The sequence below is a fragment of the Halichoerus grypus genome, chromosome X, assembly GCF_964656455.1.
Source record: "Halichoerus grypus chromosome X, mHalGry1.hap1.1, whole genome shotgun sequence".
Lineage (NCBI taxonomy): Eukaryota > Metazoa > Chordata > Mammalia > Carnivora > Phocidae > Halichoerus > Halichoerus grypus.
The window spans coordinates 98965390-98987120 of NC_135727.1; the positions used below are offsets into that span (position 1 = coordinate 98965390).

General features: G+C 38.2%; 1 pseudogene; it reads left to right on the plus strand.

Annotated features, from left to right (window-relative positions):
- The first annotated feature begins 462 nt into the window (after positions 1-462).
- LOC118540892 (ferritin light chain pseudogene) lies at positions 463-1325 on the plus strand (annotated as a pseudogene).
- Positions 1326-21731: the final 20406 nt, after the last annotated feature.

Sequence of the window (21731 nt, forward strand, 5' to 3'; positions counted from 1 at the left end):
TCATCAGTCTTACACAATTCACAGACCTGTACCCCTGAAACAAATAATATATGTTAATAAAAAATTTAAAAAAATTAAAAACAAAACAAAAAACCAGTCACCCTCTCAATGAGGGATTAGGAACAGAAAACAATATATTCCTATAGACTCTAAAATAAGAAACGGAGTTTTAAATCACAAATGAAGAAATGAAGATTGGAGGCGTTTCACTATCAATATTTAACGTACTGACCATGAACATTCTTACCTCATCTTGGAATTACGGTAAGAATTGGGGCAAAATGAGAGATAAAGACTTGTTTCTAATAATTAGGAAAGAAATAAGAATTAAATTATTATCAAAAGCCAGACTCAGGGGTGCCTGGGTGGCTCAGTTATTAAGCGTCTGCCTTCGGCTCAGGTCATGATCCCAGCGTCCTGGGATCAAGCCCGGCGACAGGCTCCCTGCTCACCGGGAAGCCTGCTTCTCCCTCTCCCACTCCCCCTGCTTGTGTTCCCTCTCTAGCTATGTCTCTCTGTGTCAAATAAATAAATAAAATCTTAAAAAAAAAAAAAAAAAAAGCTAAACTCAGAGTGCACCCAGTAGCCCCCTAGAACCGTCTCTTGGATTGAACAGACTGGGTACTGCCACCTCTTCCCCACCTCCTCCTATCCCTGCCAACCTCTCACCACCCTCTAGCCCCTCCCCTTCCGTTTGCAACTTCCGGTGGAATCATCTTCCTGGCTATCTCAGACTTCCGGTTTCCGGGACCTGCAAACACCATATTTTGTGCTTAGCTCCTCGTTGCAAACCAACCATGAGTGCCCAGATCCGCCAGGATTATTCCGCCAAGGTGGAGGCTGCACTCCAGCGCCTGGTAAACCTGCATCTGCAGGCCTCCTATACCTACCGCGCTCTGCGCTTTTATTTTGAAGATAACGATGCAGCTCTGGAGGGCATGGACCACTTCTTCCAAGAGTTGTCTGACGAGAAGTATGAAGGTGCCCAGTGCTTCTTGAAGATGCAAAACCAGTGGAGTGGCTGCCCTCTCCTCCAGGATGAGCAGAATCTGTCCGAAGATAAGTGGCTTAGCAGCGTGGATGCTATGGAAGCCGCGATGGCCTTGGAGAAGAACCTGAACCAGGCCCTTCTGGATCTGCATGCCCTGGGTTCTGCCAACACAGATCCTCGTCTCTGTGACTTTCTGGAGAGCCATTTCCTGGAAGAGGAGATGAAGATCATCAAGAAGATGGGTGACCTTCTGACCAACCTCCACAGGCTGGCTAGCCCCCAGGCCGTGCTGAATGAGTATCTCTTCGAAAGGCTCACCCTGAAGCCCGACTAGGAGACTCCGGTGCCCAGCAGCCTTTGAGGAACCCGTCTGCCTTCCCCTGGTGTCGGAATTTCTGCTGGAGCCTCTTTCTCCACCCAGAAGGCAACTTTTTAACCATGATGAAACCCTTGTCCAAGCTGTGAGATCAAATGGAAACAAAAAAGGTCCTTTTTGCAGAGGGGTGAAAAAAAGCTAGGCTGCGGGGGGGAAAATATACAGAATACGATGAAGGATTTGTAGTATGTTTAATTCTCTAGATTTTCTTAAGAAATTGTTCCTAACTTTTGTGAATTGCCTGTGTACATTGAGGATCCGATACACTATGTTTTCTCTGTCAAGAAAAATGACCTTACCTATCCATAAAATGCATACAATTTTAGAGGTTTTAGAATTTCTCTGAAGCCATTCTTGGTACTGGACTAAACTCTATTGTTTTAAAATTTACCTTTGGTTTTGCCTAGCAGAGGAGAGAGCTGAGTACCTTGACCATATCATATTGTGCCCACCCCCAACCCTCAAACTCATGATAAAATTGATTTTCCTGGTTTTTAAGTTCCTGTGATGCCATCTGCTATATTGAATATAATAAGAAAAAGCCCTGCGAAATTCATCTTTGTGTCTCCAATTAGGTTGCTACTGAGAACACTGATTATTATATCATACACTGACCTCTTTATGAAGCCTCTCAAGAGAAATTTCTTTCTGGTCTTAGTATTAGGAATAAGAGTTCTTCACTTGGGTAATTGGTTTGTTTTTGTTTTATGGACACTGTAAATGATGTAGCTAATTAAGTTTCCTTTTCTGACTGCCTGTGAGAAAGCTTAGAGCCAAATTTGTGGTCCACCCAGAGTTAAAAGAGTAGGATTGTATAAGCATTTTTACACAAGCGTCATCTCTGATTCTGCTGTTACTAATTTCTTGGTGTATGTTATGGATTCTTTTAAGCCACCTTAAGCCCTTTCTAGAACAAGGTTGTGTATAAATAGATAAATAAACTTTAAATATGCTGATTAAAAAATGGCTCTGCAGTTCATTTCAGAGAAAAGAGAAGATAACTTTAAGGAAGCACTAACAGTGCCAGAGTGATTAGAATGGAGGTGGGTCAGATGGAGGTTAAATTCCAGAAGCCAAAAGAAGGAGAAGCAGTAAAATGTAATGTAGCATTCTTTTAAAAATGTGCTTCATTTTCCTGGTGAGTTCTTTTCTACTAAATCCATACATTTGTGTCCCACAGATAGCAATGTAATAATTACGTATTATTTTCCTTGCCCTTTGCAAAACTGGAATTATAACTTGTTCTCAAACCACAGAAGTTGAAAAAATCAATTCTTTTTCTACAGCACCTTTCCTTCCTGGAGCAGGAAGACCAAAGGCATACTACCATTTCTTTTATCTTACAAGGGTCAGAGGCATAGGAAGAATATTATACAGAGATTGGGACAATTGTTTTGCTCAGTTAAGGAGAAAACCTTATCTTCCTGTTTTCATGCAAAGTCTTTTGATAATAAAAAAGAATATACTGGAAAAGTTATTCCTGGAGAAAGGAATTCTGCCCATTTGCTTGTAGTTGGCAGTAAGAGATATAAGGAAGCACTTAACAATTTTCAGATTTAAATTAAAACTTGGATCTCTATACTTAAAATCAAAATTATTTTCAAATTAGCAATCAAAATAAACACATAAATCAGAATGAGAAAAAAATTACCTAATATTGTGAGATCAATTGAAAGACTATAAGGTAGATTATTTAGGAAGAAAGATGCAAACATTTATTCCCAAATAATAACGTTATATTTGTCATTACTTATTAGTGTTTTTAATGTCAAGAATAAGGCCATAGGAGAAAGCTTTATAAAGTCTCCCAAATAGGCTGAAATGTTCTTTGGTCATCACATAATTCTTGGAAAATAGCAATTTGCAGGGCAGACAATAAATGATTCAAAGGCATATGGACAACATATTAGTTTGGCTTTTAAAAATGACTTAAGGTTCTTGGCAAGCTTATTTGTGGAAAAATAGGGAGTTGATGACATTAAAACTCTAGAGATTAATTTGGAAACAGGTCCAACAGTGATTTCCTTTATTGCTAACCAGTGTGTGTGTGTGTGTGTGTGTGTGTGTGTGTATACTTGCCCAGAGAGTTATAATAAATGATTCCCATAGGCTATGACGAAATTCCTTATACCAGGGGGGTGTGGGTGGCTCAGTCAGTTAAGCATCTGCCTTTGGCTCAGGTCATGATCCCAGTGGGGAGTTTGCTTCTCCCTCTCCCTCTGCCCCTCCTCCCCCCCACCCTGCTCATGCCCTCTCTCTCTCTCTTTCTCTCTCAAATAAATAAAATCATTAAAAAGAAGAAGTATGAGGCCTAGGAGATAAAGGTCTCCTGCAAGTGGCTACAGACACTCTCTGCCAGAGCTAAAGTATTCAGTTTCTTGTCCCAGTACTTGCAGTTTTCATATAGCTTCCCTTCCCTGCAAGGCCCTTCATACCCCTCTTCACCAAATCAAACTCAGTCTACCTTTCAGCCTTATTTAAATCTGCCTTCTTCTGTGAAATCTTTCCTGATGAACCTGATCTACTCATCTGGCAAGGATTCATCTTCTTTTAGTTGTTTTGTGATACCCGCTAGATTATAGGGAAGTTGGGATCTGAAATACAGGTAGCATGGTGGTTGAACAATGGACTCTAGGCCAGAACGCCTGTGTTCCAATCTTGCCTCCACTCTGACTCATCATGGTCTAGTCTTTTCACCTTTCTTGGTCCCAGCTTCCTGATCTGACAAACTAGACAGGATTATAATGAGGATAATACTATTCAACTCATAGATTTTAGGGAGGATTAAATAGGATGAACCATATAAAATCTCTACGATGTGGCTCAGCACATGCTAAATGCACAATAATTATTAGCTATCTTTATCAAGTGACTTTGTATATGAGCAGAGCTTCATAAAGAGCTACGATAGTAACATCTCAAAATAAGTTTGCTTCTCAGTTTTAGAAAAATAGACAACTGTAGATTCTAGAATCTTCCTTAATGATCACTCCTCCCTCTAAATAGGCCCTATGTGTAGAAGTAAAATGTAGGGATTTTCTCATTTCTTGGATGTGATGTTTAGTGGGTAGGAGGGGGAAAAAATGAAGGAGGACCATTCTCTCTTCAGCCAAATAAGCGAAGTCACCTTATTTAGGATCTGGGATTAATTGTTTTAATTACCACACTGCTAAAAGCAGGCATGACAGCATTTTAACCTTTCTCTCAGGAAGGACAAGCCACACAAAGGGGTCATTTCAGAGCTGAAACTAATTAGCTGCTGGCTGCTACACTTTGCATAGTTTCCAATTCTTGGGAGTCTTCTCTGCCCACTCTTAACCCACACATCCTCCTCCTTCCAGTTCATGGTAGCCTTGGATATTCAGCATGAGGGAGCAGAGACTGAATAGGCACAGTCAAAACCCCAGGCATCACTGAGGCCTTGAACTTCTCCTTTATTGTAGGGCCTGTTTAAAGCTCTGGTTTTGGGGGAACTGTGCAGTTGACTGTTTCTCTCCAGAGAGATGTATAATCTTAAAGGGCTGGGCTAAAAATGCTACTTATTTAGAAGAGGGAAACCTTTTTACTGCATTCATGTCATGTTATTTATCTCCCTAACCCATTTATCCACCTTGATGAGTAATTTACTCCTCATAATAATAATGAAGCAGGCACTAACACATGAGGAATTGGGGAGGGGGCCACACATTGGGAAAGAGTTTTGAATTAATAAAAGGTTTCAGCTAAGTATAAGTTCTTCAGGAAGCAGACATCCTCCTCAGGATTTTAGCAATTCTGATGGCTAAATTAGGGATCGTAAGAGGAAGCAGAGAGAAGTCTGCATTTCACCAGGAGACCTCAGAGGTCCTCCACCTGCACAAGGTGTCTGGTCAAAGTGTGGGAGATGTGGGTAGAGGTGACTATGCTGGGATTTAAAATCAAGCACAGGTGCCTGCTAAAAATTCATACCCTGACATGGAACACTGCATCAAAAACTAATGATGTAATATATGGTGATTAACATAACATATTTAAAAAAAAGAAAAAAAAAATTCATACCCTGAATCTAATAATGAGAGAACATCAGACAGATCTGAATTGAGGGGCATTCTCCAAAACAACTTGCTTGTAATTCTCAAAAACATGAAGGCCAAGAAAGGCAGAGAAAGACTGAGGAATTGTCCCAGGTTAAAGAACTAAAATGCATAACAACTAAATGCATGCCCCTGGGTTGGATCTGTGTAGGGGAAAAAAAAAAAAAAAACAATGAAGACATTAAGATAATTTATAAAATTTTAATTCGATGTGGTATTATATCAACACTAAATTTCCTGGGGTGCCTGGGTGGCTCAGTCATTAAGCATCTGCCTTCGGCTCAGGTCATGATCCCAGGGTCTTGGGATCGAACCCCGCATCGGGCTCCCTGCTCCGTGGGAAGCCTGCTTCTCCCTCTCCCACTCCCCCTGCTGTGTTCCCTCTCTCGCTATGTCTCTCTCTGTCAAATAAATAAATAAAATCTTTAAAAAAATTTAAATTTCCTGATTTGAGTAATTGAATGGTAGGTAGCAGAATGTTTTTCCTTTTAGAAAATACACACTATAAAGTATTTAGGGGTGGCTGGGTCCAATTTCTCCAAGTTGCATATAGTTAACAAAAACAATTGGTGAGTCTGTATGAGGGGTAAACTGATGTTATAATGTTTCTGTAAGTTTGGGGCACCTGGGTGGCTCAGTCGTTAAGCGTCTGCCTTTGGCTCAGGTCATGATCCCATGGGATCGAGCCCCGCATTCGGCTCCCTGCTCCGCAGGAGGCCTGCTTCTCCTTTCCCCTCTGCCCCTGCTTGTGTTCCCTCTCTTGCTGTGTCTCTCTCTGTCAAATAAATAAATAAAATCTTTAAAAAAAAATGTCTCTGTAAGTTTGGAATTGTATCTAAATAAGAAGTCCCACAAAAGCCAATCACAGATAATTTAGTCCTGTAACTACTGCATCTAGCATAGTAACTAACTTACACTAAGAGCTCAAAAGGAATTTGTTGAATAAATATGTAACAGCTTTCAAATGACCCTGTGAACTTAGATTTCTAGTCTCAGGGCTTCGTAAACAATTTAACTACCAGAAAATTCCAAATTCGTTTTTTCTTCCTGAATATAAATTATATACTTACATATTTCTTATCTAACCCTCATCCCCAAAAAGGATGTCAACAATTTTTTTAAAGAGAGTGGCCAGAACAGGGAGGCAAGGAAAAGGAAATCCTATCATTTTATCACTACACGAGTGATAGCACTGCTGGATTGAGTATTTTAATTTTTCAGACCTTACGGTTTTATATCTTCAAAGGAGAATCTGTGCTACTTGCTTTTCTGGAGAAAAAATCTTTTGTTCAGCTATTATATGCCTTTAGTACTATGCAGAGCCTCGGGATTTAAAACTCCTGTCAACCTGAAAGGTCACAGAGCAGGATGGAAGATTCAGTTTTTCATTTTTATTCCCTTCTTTTCAGTTCTCATTCCACACTTGTGAATATTATCAGTACCTGTACTTAGAGAGCCTTTCTTTCGGGCCTTCCTTCCCACTCATCATCACAAACAAAGAGCATTCCCTGATGTTCAAAACATACCTGAGGTTTATAACTGGGCCTCAGTATTATTACAAGCTGGTCAAATGATGTTCACAGGCAGGCCATTTTGTTCTGTTGGATATAAACAATCTCACAGAATACCAAACTGAGATAAAGTTACTCCGCAATCATCATAAAATGAAATAAAATGAGGAGGTCATTTCATAATTTTGTCTAAGCACAGACAAAATCAGTGACCATACCTTCACAAAATAATCATAGCATTGCCCATGCTTTCTGACAGCATCTAATCTAGAGCAAATCTCTGTTTCCTTTGTTCCTCCCAAAATCATCTATCATAAGCCCAAATCTTATCATAGTCTCTTTCAAACATACTCTTAGTGAGAACCCAAAGTCCTTCATGATGTGTGTTTTCTTTCTGCAATGAGTAAAATTCCAATTTGTTTAACTACAGGTGTGTTTTTTATTTTGATTTTTAAAAAAAATATTAAGTATAGTTGATATACAATGTCATATTCATTTCAGTTGCACTAGTGATTCAATAATTCTATACGTTATGCAGTGCTCACCACAATAGGTATAGTTACCATCTGTCACTATACAACACTGTTATAATATTATTGACCATATTCCCTATGCTGTACTTTTCATTCATGTGACTTATTTATTTTATAACTGGAAGTTTGTACCTCTTAATCCCCTTGACCTATTTTGCCCATTCCTCACCTATTTCCCCCCTGGCAACCATCAGTTTCTTCTCTATTTATGAGTCTGTTTCTGTTTTTCTTTGTTTGTTTTTTTAAGTTCTACAGTGAAATCGTATGGTATTTGTGTTCTCTGTCTTACTTATTTCACTTAGGATAATGCCCTCTAGGTCCATCCATGTTGTTGTAAATGGCAAGATCTTGTTATTTTTATGACTGAGTAATATTTCAGTGTGTGTGGGGGGGAGGTGTACACATCTTCTTTATCCATCCATCTATCAATGGACACTGAGATTGCTTCCATATCTTGTCTATTGTAAATGGTGCTGCAATGAACATAAGGGTGCATATAGCTTTTCAAAAGTAGTGTTTTCATGATTTCTTAATGTTTTGAGGAACCTCTGTACTGATTTTCACAATGGTTGCACCAACTTGCGTTGTGCATGGGGGTTCGCAACAGTCAACAAGGGTTCCTTTTTTTCCACATCCTTGCCAATACCTGTATCCTGTCTTTTTGATTCTCATCATTCTGATGGGTGTAAGATGCTATCTTATTGTTTTTGATTTGCATTTCCCTGATGATTAGTGATGTTGAGCAACTTTTCATATGTCTGTTGGCCATCTGTATGTCTTCTCTGGAAAAATGTCCATTCAGGTCTTCTGCACATTTTTAAACTGGATTATTCTCTTTTTCTGGTATTGAGTTGTTTAAGTTCTTTATATATTTTTGATATTAATCCATTAGCAGATTTATCATTTGCAGTAATCTTCCCTCATTCATGTTGTTTTGCTGATAGTTTCCTTTGCTGTGCAAAAACTTTTTATTTTGGTGTAGTCCCAGTAGTTTATTTTTGCTTTTGTTTCTGTTGCCTCAGGACACATATCCAAAATATGTTGCTAAGGCCAACATCAAAGACACTACTGCTTATATTTTCTTTCAGAAGTTTTATAGTTTCAGGTCTCACATTTAGGTCTTCAGTTCATTTTGAGTTGATTTTTGTGTATGGTGTTTGAAAGTGGTCCAATTTCATTCTTTTACATGTAGCTGTCCAGTTTTCCCAGCACCATTTATTGAAGAGACTATCTTTTCCCTATTGTATATTCTTGCCTCCTTTGTCATAGATTAATTGACCATATAAGTGTGGGTTTATTTCTGGGTTCTCTATCCTGTTCCATTGACCTATGTGTCTATTTTTGTGCAAGTACTACAGATGTGTTTTTGGTCATCTTTGCCTGAAGGGCAATGACACCTCTATTCTGGAGGAATATTCTCTATTCAATATAAAATATTTGAGAGGTATTATTAGAAGTGTCCAAAGCAGGTATGTCCAGCCTCTTGTTTCACACAATCAGGAAGTATTTATTGTCATGTTTGTTTACGCATTCAAAAAATATTTGTTGAGCATTTACTCCATACCAGGCACTGAACTAAGTGCTGCAGATAAAGAAATGTATGATAGAGTTTACTTCCTCAATGAGCTCACACTCTGGTAGTCAACACTAACACATAAAAATATAACTTCAGTACAGTGTGATAAATTGTGTAGTAGAGGTGAGAGCCAGGTAGTGGTTTGCAAAAGAGGACAGGATTACTCTACTTGGGTGGAACATGGAACACTTTTATGAAAGAAGAGTTACTTAGCTCATCTTGAAAGATGATCGGTGTTGACAAGGGAATAAAAGATGTTCTAGGCACTTGAGGTAAATGGAATGACTGGAGTGCCTGAAATGAGAGAGTGGCCACAAAGAGAAGTCTGGAGAGAACATTTGGGCAAGGCCTAGGTCATGGTGGGCTTAATGGATTTAATCTTGCAGTAGCAAGGAGCTGGCCAGAATTTATGGAGGAAGCAATACAAAGATAAGCTTTGGCCCATGCATTCAGAGTTTCCATGCCTGCTAGTGAATAAAACTCACACATAAAAACAATCACAAGCAATATAGAATCAAAGAACCCACATCCTCTTCATCTACCCTGGAAATTGCTTGTAAATCGTTCCCATACAACCCCTTGCCAAAGGGCACTCAGGCCACCGGGAGCACACTTGGTCTGTATGTGGGAGAGTGCAGAAGTGCCCGGAGTTAACTCTCACCCCTTTCCTCACTGCGACCTTGAACTGATAAGGGATGGAAATTAGCACATAAATATCTCAGTGTCCTCAGCTCTCAGTAGGACAATCCTGAGGCATGTTTTACAAAGTATCTCAGGAAGTACCCAGTGAGATGGAGACCTGGGTTTCCCACAACAGTAACCCTTTCCTTCCTTCTTCACTGTGCTTCTGGAGATCACACCTTTTCTCCCAACAAACTACTTGTACCCAGACCTTTGCTCAGGGTCTGCTTTTTCACAACCACAAACTAAGACAAAAATGAAGGAATAACTCATGTATTATAGTCTCTATTAGCTCTAGGAAGTCCTGGAAAACCCCATTATTTTCTATTTTTATCCTCCAACCAGTATGCCTCACTCTTCTGCCCCCACTACCTTGCTCCATATATTGCTCATTACCTTGCCCCTAGATAACAGATAACATGAGTGTATCCTCATGGTATTGATGGCTCTGGGGGACACAGCCTGGAAAGCTCTGACTCCCATGCAAAACTGCTGCTCTTATTCTGATCTCAGCTAGGGAAATGAGTTGGCTGCCTTTCAACTTTCAGATAAATTGTCACATTTGGGGGGGGTGGCACTGAGACCATTACCAGCCACTGTAACTTCCTAAATATTCATAAGTACAACAGCTGGGGCTTGGTAAACACATTTTTCCAGACAGTGGTCACTTGGAATTCTCTGAGTAATGACAACCTTAGTATTGGAATCAACTATAAATTTACTCATCTAAACATCCAGATCATGGACACACTGAGACTTGAGAACATTTGAGCCTATTTCTCTGAAGCAAATATTAACGAGCCGGATTTCTATTCTTGAGTCAGCTCATATTCCAATTATTATTAGCTGCTTACATCAGTAAACTTGTATTTAGCATGACACCTGTTGCAAAGAGGAGCATGTTTCTTTATGCATGTAAAAACAATTTAAATCTCTAGGAGCAGTCAAAATTTGACATTAAATCTGTTCCTATAACAGTATTGACTGGAAAATCTTTTGTGGCATGAAGGGATAGAGTGAGAAGTAAAACCGAAAAAACAAATTGGAATATGATGCCTTTTGAAATGACTGGCCCAAAGCTAGTAAGAACTTTTAAGGTATATATTAAAAAATAGAATTTGGTAAATTAGCAGATTATAAAATCAACACATAAAAATCAATAATGGGAATGGTGGTTAAATGGGTATGTACTTTTATTAAAACTCATTGAACTATACACTTAAAACCTGCACATGTTGTTGCATGTAAATTATACCTTAATAAAGTTTATTAAAATTAATAAACTTGAAATATATCAATGGTAACATGTTAAAAATATAATGGAAGTGAAAACCCATTTAAAACAGCAAAGAATAACTGGAAGCCTGCATCACCTGAAATTAGTGTAATGTGTGTCAACTACTCAAATAAAAAAAGAAAAATAAATAAAAACAGCAGAGAATAAGCCAAAATAAATAAAATATAATTCCTAGGTGAAAATTATTTTTAAAAGTCTAAAACCTGTATGAGAAAAATTATAACACACTTCTGAAATACACAAAAATACACATGAAAAAATAAAAAGGCATACTGTGTTCTGGGTTAGGAAAACTTATTGACACTAAGTTGTCAATTCATCTTAAGTTAACTTCTAAGTTTTCATACTGACTGAATATTTAATAGTATTAAAGAATTGTTAGTTTTTTAATATGATAGTGATACTGCAATTACATTAAAAAGAATTCTTGTCTTTTAAAGAGACACTTTGAAATATTTATGAATAAAATAATATGATTATCTGAGATTTGCTTCAAAAAAAATCTAGTGGTAGAGAGAGGGGAGAAGTAGTTTAGAGTATACATGAATCAAGATGGCTGTGTGTTGATAACTGTTGAAACTTTGTGATGGTATAAGGGGGTTCATTATACTACTGTTCTTACTTTCCTATATGTTTTTAAATTTTCAGATTAAAGAGTTAAATAAAGTATAAGGTAATCTGTTTTTAAATAAATCAAATTCTATTTACAGATATCATTATAATTTTCCACTTTCTCCTTTTAGAATAATTGATCAAACAAACAAAACCTGAAAATATAAACCAGTGTTTCCCCAGACCAAAATGAAAAGAAAGAAAGAGAGAAAGGAAAAAGGAAGGGAGGGAGGGTGAGATGGAGGGACAGAAGGAGGGAGAGAGAGAGGGAAGAAAGAATATATATATATATATATATATATATATATATATATAAATATATGATTAAGTAAAGTTAGAATATATTGCAGATTTTTTTGTTTTTATTTTTTGTCATTTTTATTTATTTTTATTGAAGTATAGTTGACACACAGTGTTATATTAGTTTCAGGTGTACAACATAATAGTTTAACAACTTTATATGTTATGCTATGCTCTACATGAGTGTAGTTACCATCTATCACCATACCACACTATTACAATATTATTGACTGTATTCCTTATGCTGTACCCTTTATCCCTGTGACTTACTCATTCCATAACTGGAAGCCTATTCCCCCCACTCCTCTTTACCTATTTTGTCCATCCCCCCACACCCCCCACCCCCCAGCAACCACCAGTTTGTTCTCTATGTTTAAGAGTCTGTTTCTGCTTTTTGTTTGTTTGTTCATTTGTTTTTTAGATTCCACATATAAGTGAAATCATATGTTATTTGTCTTTTTCTGTCTGACTTATTTCACTTAGCATAATACTCTAGGTTCATCTGTGTTGTTATAAATGGCAAGATCTCATCCTTTTTTATGGCCAATATTTAATTGTATATATATATATATATATATATATATATACCACATTTTCTATCATCTATCAATTCATCTATCTATCATTTATTCATCTATCAATGGACACTTGCATTGCTTCCATATCTTCTTTATTGTAAATAACACTACAATAAACAGGGGTTCATAAATCTTTCCAAATTAGTGTTTTTGTTTTCTTTGGGTAAATACCCAGTAGTGGAATTACTGGATCACATGGTATTTCTATTTTTAATTTTTAGAAGAACCTCCATACTATTTTCCACAGTGACTACAGCAATTTGCATTCCCACCAACAGTGCATGAGGGTTCCCTTTTCTCCACATCCTTGCCAACACTTGTCATTTCTTGTCTTTTTGATTCTAGTCATTCTGACAGGTGTAAGGTGATAGTGTGGTTTTGATTTGCATTTCCCTGATGATTAGAGATGTTGAGCACTTTTCATGTGTCTGTTGGCCATCTGGATATCTTCTTTGGAAAAATATCTATTCAGTCCCTCTGCCCATTTTTAATCAGATTATTTGCTTTTTTGGTGTTGAGTTATAAGTTCTTTATATTTTTTTGATATTAACTTCTTATCATAAATATCATGTGCAAATATTATCTTCTCCCATTCAGTAGGTTGCCTTTTCATTTTGTTGGTGGTTTCCTCCACTGCGCAAAAGCTTTTTATTTTGGTATAGTGCCAATAGTCTATTTTTGCTTTTGTTTCCCTTGCCTGAGGAGACATAGCTAGAAAAATGTTGTGACAGCCGATATTGCAGGTATTTTCTTACTCTTGTAGATTCACAGTATGCATTAGCCAGTGATTCTTAATCAGGTGAACATCAGAACTATCCAGAGATTGATGGGTTTTTTTTTTTCTTATTCCCTAGATCTGCGTGGGGCCTAATCATCTGTAGTTTTTAAAAGTTCCCCAGGTGATTCTAATGTGTGTATATGTATATATATTAAAGATTTTATTTATTTGACACAGAGAGAGTGACAGCGAGAGAGGGAACACAAGCAGGGGGAGTGGGAGAGGGAGAAGCAGGCTTCCCGTGGAGCAGGGAGCCTGATGCAGGGCTCCATCCCAGGAACCTGGGATCATGACCTGAGCTGAAAGCAGACGTTTAACAACTGAGCCACCCAGGCACCCCTAATGTATGTTTTTGAGAGTCACTGTGAGCATATAAAATGCCTAGAAAACTTCTGCAATCAAGAAACTTGTTTGATATTGCTTACCTTGATATTTCCCAAACTTATAAGACCAAGGAACCCTTTTACCATATAACACCTGTTTAGATCTACCCAAACCAGTATCAGTAACAGGCAGCAAAATGCAAGTTGAGGCTTCCTTGAAGGCTATCTAAACAGTCAAGGTTTGAATTGAATTACCTCTCAGACATCTTCTGGCTGTAAAATTTACAGACTGTAAGGCCCAGATCTCTAGGGATGAAAAGTGACTACCAACATAATTAAGTTGTGCCTTTGTATCTAGCCAAATGATTCCATTAATCAATAATATACTGATAATTTAAATGTGTTCTTAGTCCATATTTTTGACAGTTTTCTGTCTTCCAAACCCACTCCCGTATCTCATCCCCCACCTTTCAGCTCTAATACTTCACCTGAGTAAGATCAGTAAAATCTTTCCAATGTCTTTATCACTCTTTAGTGGAAGAAATAGAAATTGTGGCACTACCTTAAAAAATAGGCCCTGCCATTTATAGCTTTCACAGAGAAAGTTGAAGAAAATTGCTTTATATTGACACCCCTTCCAATTAAAAAGCAAATGTCATTGGGAGCAGAGCCCTTTGGGAATTAATGGTTGTTGCTAGGGGTGACCAACCATTCTGGCTTGCCAGGAACTGAGCTGTTTCCTGGGACACAGGATGTTCAGTGCTAAAATGAGAACAATCTCAGACAAATCAGGACAGTTGTTGTCAGCCACTTAAAGGATAAAGAAAAGGATGGAGAGGGTGTGTATTTTCCCCCATGGGTCATTATGCAATTGCCTTTATGTTCTGGACTTTTTCTACTCCTACCATCATCGTGGCTAGCTGTGCCTCAATGTCATCCGTTCCATTTTATTACCTCTTCTTGCTGTGAAAGTTGGAGGGCTGCATATTTTTCAATTTTACTTTTATCTTTTCTGCATTTTAATTTGTCATCCCATGGCAACAAGAGGAATAAAGAGTTGGAGAAAGCATCCTTGGCCGATATCCATTTCCATGACAGCTGTGCTATATGTGGGTGGAGATGCAGGGGCAGAGACAGACACATGTTGGGAAACATGATGTTGACTGGGAGATGCTGAACATAACTTCGCTTATTATGGTGCAAGAAGACAGCTGGTGCCTGATTTGCATCACCCCTTATTGATTGATTGATTGAAATAAGCACCAAACCAAACACTTATTGTGGATGCATTAAAAAATTCTTTACCCAATCCTCAGTCATAATTTATTTGTTGTTTACTTGGTTCTAAGGATTCCAAGTATCAATCACACTGGAAAGGTAATGCTTTTCAAGCGGTTTATTGCCACCACCCTAAGCTTTGCCCCCTAGCTAAGTTTACTGGACTGTAAAATCACCTGAGGTGATAGATTATCGGTTAGCATTTCCTTTGGTGAGTTGCTGAGCCAGAAGTTGCAAGTGTTACACAGAATAGTAAGACTGACTCCTTCTCTGCTTTCTGGGCAGCAGGTTTTAAAAACACTTTTTAACACCACACGTGTATTGTCTCCCAGTTTCTGGGAGTCAGGAATCCAGGCACAGCTTGGCTGAGCCCTCTGGCTCAGGATCTCTCATGAACTGCAATCAAGATGTGGACTGTCGTTGTAGTCTCACTGGGGAAGGATTCACTTCCAAGCTCACTCTTGTGGTTGTCAGCAAGATGCAGTTTCTTGCAGGTGTTTGGACGAGGGCCTCAGTTCCTTGCTGGCTCTTAATGGAGGCCATCCTGAATTCCTTGCTGCACGGGCCTCCCCAGCATGAGAGCTTGTTTCATCAAAGCCAACAAGGGGGCCTGTTAGCAAGAGGGAAGTGACAGTCTAAAATAACTAATCATGGAAGTATCATCTCGTCACTTATGCCATATTATATTTGTTAGAGGCAAATCACTAGGTCCTGTCACACTGAAGGGGAAGGGATTAATATGGGTGTGAATAGCAGGAGGGAGGAATCATGGGGAGCCACTTTAGATATATACCTTCCATTTAGTAGTTTTGGAAGGAGCATAGCAAAATGACTGAGCTGCCTCTGAATCCTTATTTGTATTTCTGATATTGCCACCTGCTAGCTATATAGCCTTGAAAAAGTAACTTCTTGAACTTTAGTTTCTTCATCTGTTAATTCAGAAGAATAATAGTACTTAGCTCTCAGAGTGGTTGTGAGGGTTAAATTTAAATGAAATTACTTACAGGCACATGTAGCGTGGTTCCTGGCATGCGGTAGGTACTTAAAAATGTTACTTGTCTTAGCCAGGCCTCCCTGGCAGCACCCTAAGAGATGGGCCGATGGGTTAGGGAGCAGGGAAGGAGAAGAAGACAAGCAAGGATAGAATCTCAGCAAAGATCCTACAAGGGGCAAATTTAGCCTGATCCTGCAAGGAATTCTTTTTTTTTTTTTCCCTGCAAGGAATTCTTAGTGTGAGTTAGCCTTCTAAGTTGTATCATCTTGAGGTCGGGCAGCTGTGCTCTCATAGTCCTATGATCTATATCCACTGGTTAACAACTACCCACCTCAGGGTAGAGTGGGAGGATAGAGACTCCCAGCATTAGCCATCTGACCTTGTGGGCAAAGTGGCTCCAATAGGCGGAGGGCAACTGTCTGAAGAAGAGCCACCACAGGTGCTGGCCTGGCAATTCCAAGAACACTAATGTTGGTGGAGGAAGGGCACATAATAATAAAAAGGCAAAAAGGGATCTGTGGAGCACAGATATATTGTCCAATATATTACCCAATTAAAAAACGGAGGTTCCAGTCTGAGTAGGGGGATGAGACAAGTTCACAGAAAACTGTAATTAGATGCAAGATGTAATAATTGACATAATTGACATAACTGAAGTTTCAGATTGGGTCTTGGAAAAAGTTTCAACCAAATCTTTATAAGAGAAGATGGAAGAGAAGGCATCCAAAGTGATATTGAATATTGGTTAGGATTTTACAAGTAGAGATGAGGCAAGTGGTATGAACGAAGGCATAGAGAATCTAGGGACAGGTATAGGGAACAACAAGTAATTCAGTTTTCTTGTAGTGTACAGTAGGAGTAGGGGGGGGAAGCCAGGCATAGATGAGTTGGGAATATATCACAAAGAAGCCTGAATGTAGGGACAATAAATTTGCACTTAATTGAGAAGGAACTAGGGAGCTATTGAAGGCTTTTGAGCAAGCAAATGACCATTGCTCTAGTTTTGGAAATTAATTTGACCTGCTGAATATGATGGATTGGAGTGAAAAAAGAAGGGTTGGGGAAGAGAAATTAAAAGCTTATTACAAAAGACAATATGAATGATTGTGAGGATTGAGAGTAAGGGCAGTAGTGTTAAGAATGGAGTATAGGGTGTTAGAAAGTAGTCCAATTTCATTCTTTTATATGTAACTGTCCAGTTTTCCTAGCACCATTTATTGAAAAGACTCTCTTTTCCTCCATTGTATGTACTTTGTCCTAGATTAATTGACCATATAAGCGTAAGTTTATTTTTGGGCTCTCTATTCTGTTCCATTGATCTATGTAGTTTTTTTGTGTGTGCGTGCCAGGATTATACTGTTTTGAACACTACAGCTTTGGAATCTAAAAAAAAAAAAAGAATAAAGAAAAAGCAGAATCAGACCTATAAATACAGAGAACACACTGATTGTTGCCAGAGGGGAGGGGGTAGGGGAGTTAGGTGAAGGGGAGTGGGAGATACAGGCCTCCAGTTATGGAATGAGTAAGTCATGGGAATAAAAGGTACAGCATGAGGAATATAGTCAATGGTATTGTAATAACAATGTAATGGGACAGATGGGAGCTACAGTTGTGGTGAGCATAGCATAATGTGTAAACTTGTCAAATCACCAAGTTGTACACCTGAAATTAATGTAACATTGTGTGTCAGCTATACTCAAAAAAAAAAAAAAAACAAACAAATGGAGAAGAAGGGGGAAAATGGAGTATAAGGGGCAGATGCAGATGTGGCAAAAGCAGAGAGCCATAGATTTCCTAATTGATTAGATATAGTGAGGAACAAAGAACAGGCTTCCAGCCTTTGGGAAAGGAGATAATTCGTGGGAGAACATAATGAATTTATCTTTGGATCTGTTGAATTTGAGATGTTGTTGAATTATCCCAGGAGTGACGTCCATCAGGAAGTTGTGAACATAGGAATAGAGCTTGAAGAAATAAATGAATTGAGATGTAGGTTTGGTAAGATGAAACCACAGACATTGATGAACTCATCAAGGTGCAGGAGTGAGGATGACAAGTCTTAGGAAGCCTTTAAGAGCAAGAGGAGGAAGAAAATCAGTGCAGAAGACAGAGAAGGAGCATCCAGAAGTGGAACAAAGAGGCTTTTGTATCATAAAAGGAGAAGAGAAAGACTCAAGGAGAACAAGATGAAAAGATGGAAAGAGATGGAGAGGAATGGGGAAAAGGACACAGCAATGAGATTGACAATTAGCAAGTCATCTGTGACATTGGTGAGTGGTTTTAGTGGGGCGGCAAAACTGGAATCCACATTTGAAGGGGATAAACAATGAGCAGATTATGAGAATAATTTTTTTCAAGAAGTTTGATTGCAATGAGTTTGGCAGCTTGTGGGAGGTAGGATATAATTATTTTTAATACCGGGTAGAACCTAAAAATGTAAGCAAAGGGAAGGAACAGTAAAACGGAAGTAATTAAAAATATAAATTGATGGAGCTAGATCTAAAGTGTCACCAGAAGAGATTGAGGTCAAGAGAATATAAGTATTCTTCCTGTCTTTGCAGGCTCTGGTCAGGTAAATAAACTCATTCATTACAGCTTCCTATGGTTGATGTAGTTATCATCCTCCCCCCATTCCCTTTAAGCTTAGAATCTTTCAAATTGTTACTCAAATAATGTCTCTAGTAAAGTGTCTAATTTCAGATGAAGCTTGCCATTTGGAAGAGCAATTTGCAAAAGATGACTATATCAGGGTGAGGAATGCTCACAAATCCACCCACCATACTCATCATTATGGAGGAGAGCAATCATCCTAAAACAAAATGCAATTTCCACATCTAATTTTTGGTTTCTGTGTTAACTAAAGGTTACACAAGCACACAGATAAAATATCTTCAACTGAACTTTATGTGCTAGTCACTCTTGATACTTTTAAAGGTAAGGATTTGAGGAAAGTTTGTTAGTCAAAAGCTGTAAATAGAACAAGAAAGAAAAGAATCTTAAAACTAGTCACTATATGATTTTTATTTTCAATATATTTTTGGTTTTATTGTTTGGATTTCTTTTCTCAGACCCCAGGAGAAGGGATCTGTGGTTCTAAAATGGGCTGGGAATGAAAAAAGTAAAACTATCTCTGTGACATTAGGAGAATTTTTCCAGAGTATCATCCTGGATTACAAACAAGAAATTTAGCTTCTGAGATGCAGCAAGGCCCTACACTGTGACAATGGCACCTGTGTTTCCCTGTTAAGGGCGTAGCAATTGTGGTGGTGGTGGTGACCTCTGAAAGGCGTGCAAAGCCATGCTGCACTGTGTAGCCACTTTCCTCCTGCTAGATTTATATACGCTATGCTTAACAAACTTGGGATTAATTTAGCCATATGGTATCTGCATGAGGTGGTTTCTTTTCACCAATCTGTAGCCCACAAGAAGAAAACCTAAGGACCAAATAATGGAATGGGGGAAAAAAATCACAAATATAAATTAAGAAAACATTGCTGAAACAAAAGGAGCCTTGAATATACAGATGGGAATGGCATACTGTATCCCAGGAAAATCTGACATTTAATGAGCATGCCAGTTATTAGTCTCTCAGCTCTAAACATACCCTTCTATATTCCATTTGGTGATGCTAGGGCTGAGACTCTGCAAATTACATTTTTCATTTGCCAGCTTGTTCCTTGTTAGGCTCTGCCAATAGGGGGCAGGACTAGGGAACATCTTTCCTTTTGTTTGCATGATACTCCTCATCTGAATAGACCCAGCAAAGGTACTTTCCTGGTTCCTGTTTCCAGCTTCTTTTGGCCTTCACATAACTGACTGATCTTGCTCCTTCAAGGTAACAGCAGCAGTCAGAAGTGCATAATCTTCAGAGGTCTGACGTTCAGCTCTGCATGGTCTCTTCAAACTCCTTAAGTGACAGCACCAGCCAGGCAGCAGCCTTTCCTTGGGGATTGGAGTCCCCTCCTCCAGGCTTCTAGGTTCTGATCATCACTTCCCTTTGTTTTCCTAGTCTTAGAAAGGATAGCTGTTTCCTGCAAATATTATCTCTGGGTTCCCCCAGTGTTCTCCTTTTGTTCTTTCAGTTCTCTCACATCTGTGAGAATTTTCCTGTATTAAATTCCCTCTGTTGAAATACTCAGTATGAAGTCTCTTTTAATGACTGGACCCTGGCTGATAGAGTGAGCAAGAACAAAACCTATCTTAGCAAGTTTTTTAGAACTCAGAAATAAAGAGGGTATCCTATTGGCCTTAAAACATAAAGATAAGGGTGCCGGGGTGGCTCAGTTGGTTGGGTGTCCGACTCTTGATTTCAGCTCAGGTCATGATCTCAGGGTCATGGGATCAAGCCCCACACTGGGCTCTGGGCTCTGCGCTCTACGGTGAGTCTACCTGAGATTCTCTCTCTCCCTCTGCCCCTTCCCCTGCTCACCCGTGTTCTCTCTCTCTCTTAAGTAAATAAATCTTTTTAAAAACCCATAAAGATAAAGCCATCTACAAAGGGAAAAATCAGGTTGACTTCTGATTCTTACACAGTAATATTCAACCCTAGAAAATAGTAAGTACAGTAATGCTTATAAACTTCTAAGGAAAAAAGAATCCCAAGACTATTACAACCATCTAAAATGTTGTTCAAGTATAGAGCCAACAGATTAATATTTTCAGATACACAAGAATTCAGGAAATACACTCCTTTGAAATCTTCCTGATGAAACTAAAATAAATTTTCTCAAAAGTGAATGGAGACTCCATGGCAAATGAACTGGCAGTAGGCACTAACTTCACACTAAAGTAAGTGGTAGACTGCAAATGTAAAATATGGAAATGAAGCAATAAAATTACTAATAAAACTCAAGAAGTAGAAGAGATACATCTTCTAACAGATTGTTGATTGTTTGTAAAAGTGTAATTGACTTTTATACTTTTTTATTAAATTCAGGAAACCTAAACTCTTCTTAACTCTAATAAGTTATAAATTCTGTCAGATTTTCTACACAGATAATCACATCATCTGTCATAATGACAGCTTTTCCTTCCTTTTTAATTCTTACACATTAAAATTTTTTTCTTGTTTTATTGCACTGGCTAGGATGTCCACTACATTGTTGACTAGAAGTGGTAATAGAAGTCTCCCTTGTCTTTTTTTTTTTTCTGATCTTAACGGTAATCCTTTCATTTTGTCACCGTTAAGTGCAATAATTGCTATCAATATTCATAGATGTCCTTTATCAGGTTAAAGAAGGTCCCTTTTATCTTTAGTTTGCTATTATGATCATGAGGGTATATTGACTACATCTATGTCATCGAACGAACTGAGGTGTATCTCCTCTTTCTCAGTTTCCTTATGTGCTTAAATATTAGATATCCATATATTAGACTATCCATATATTCACTTGTCTTATTATTTTATATACTCAATTTGGATTTTATTCATTATCTTTCCTTCTTGCATTTTAGATCTTCATCTGAGATTATTTTCTTTTGCTTGAATGGCAATCCTTTAGAATTTACTTTACTCAGGATCTATTGATAAAGACGTTTTAATTTTAGTCCAAAAAAGTTTTCTACTTTATTGTCAATCTTGAAATATAGTTTCTGTGGGTACAAAATTCTAAGTTGACAGTTATTTAATATCAGAATATTAAAGATATTATTCCACCATCTTCTGACTTCAATTGTGGCCAGTGATCTAATAGCCATTCCTTTATAAGTGATTATTCGTCTTTTCTCTTTGTCTGATTTTGGTATTTTCTCTGTCTTTGTTTTTTTTTTTTTTTTAAGATTTTATTTATTTATTTGACAGAGAGAGACACAAGCAGGGGGAGGGGAGAGG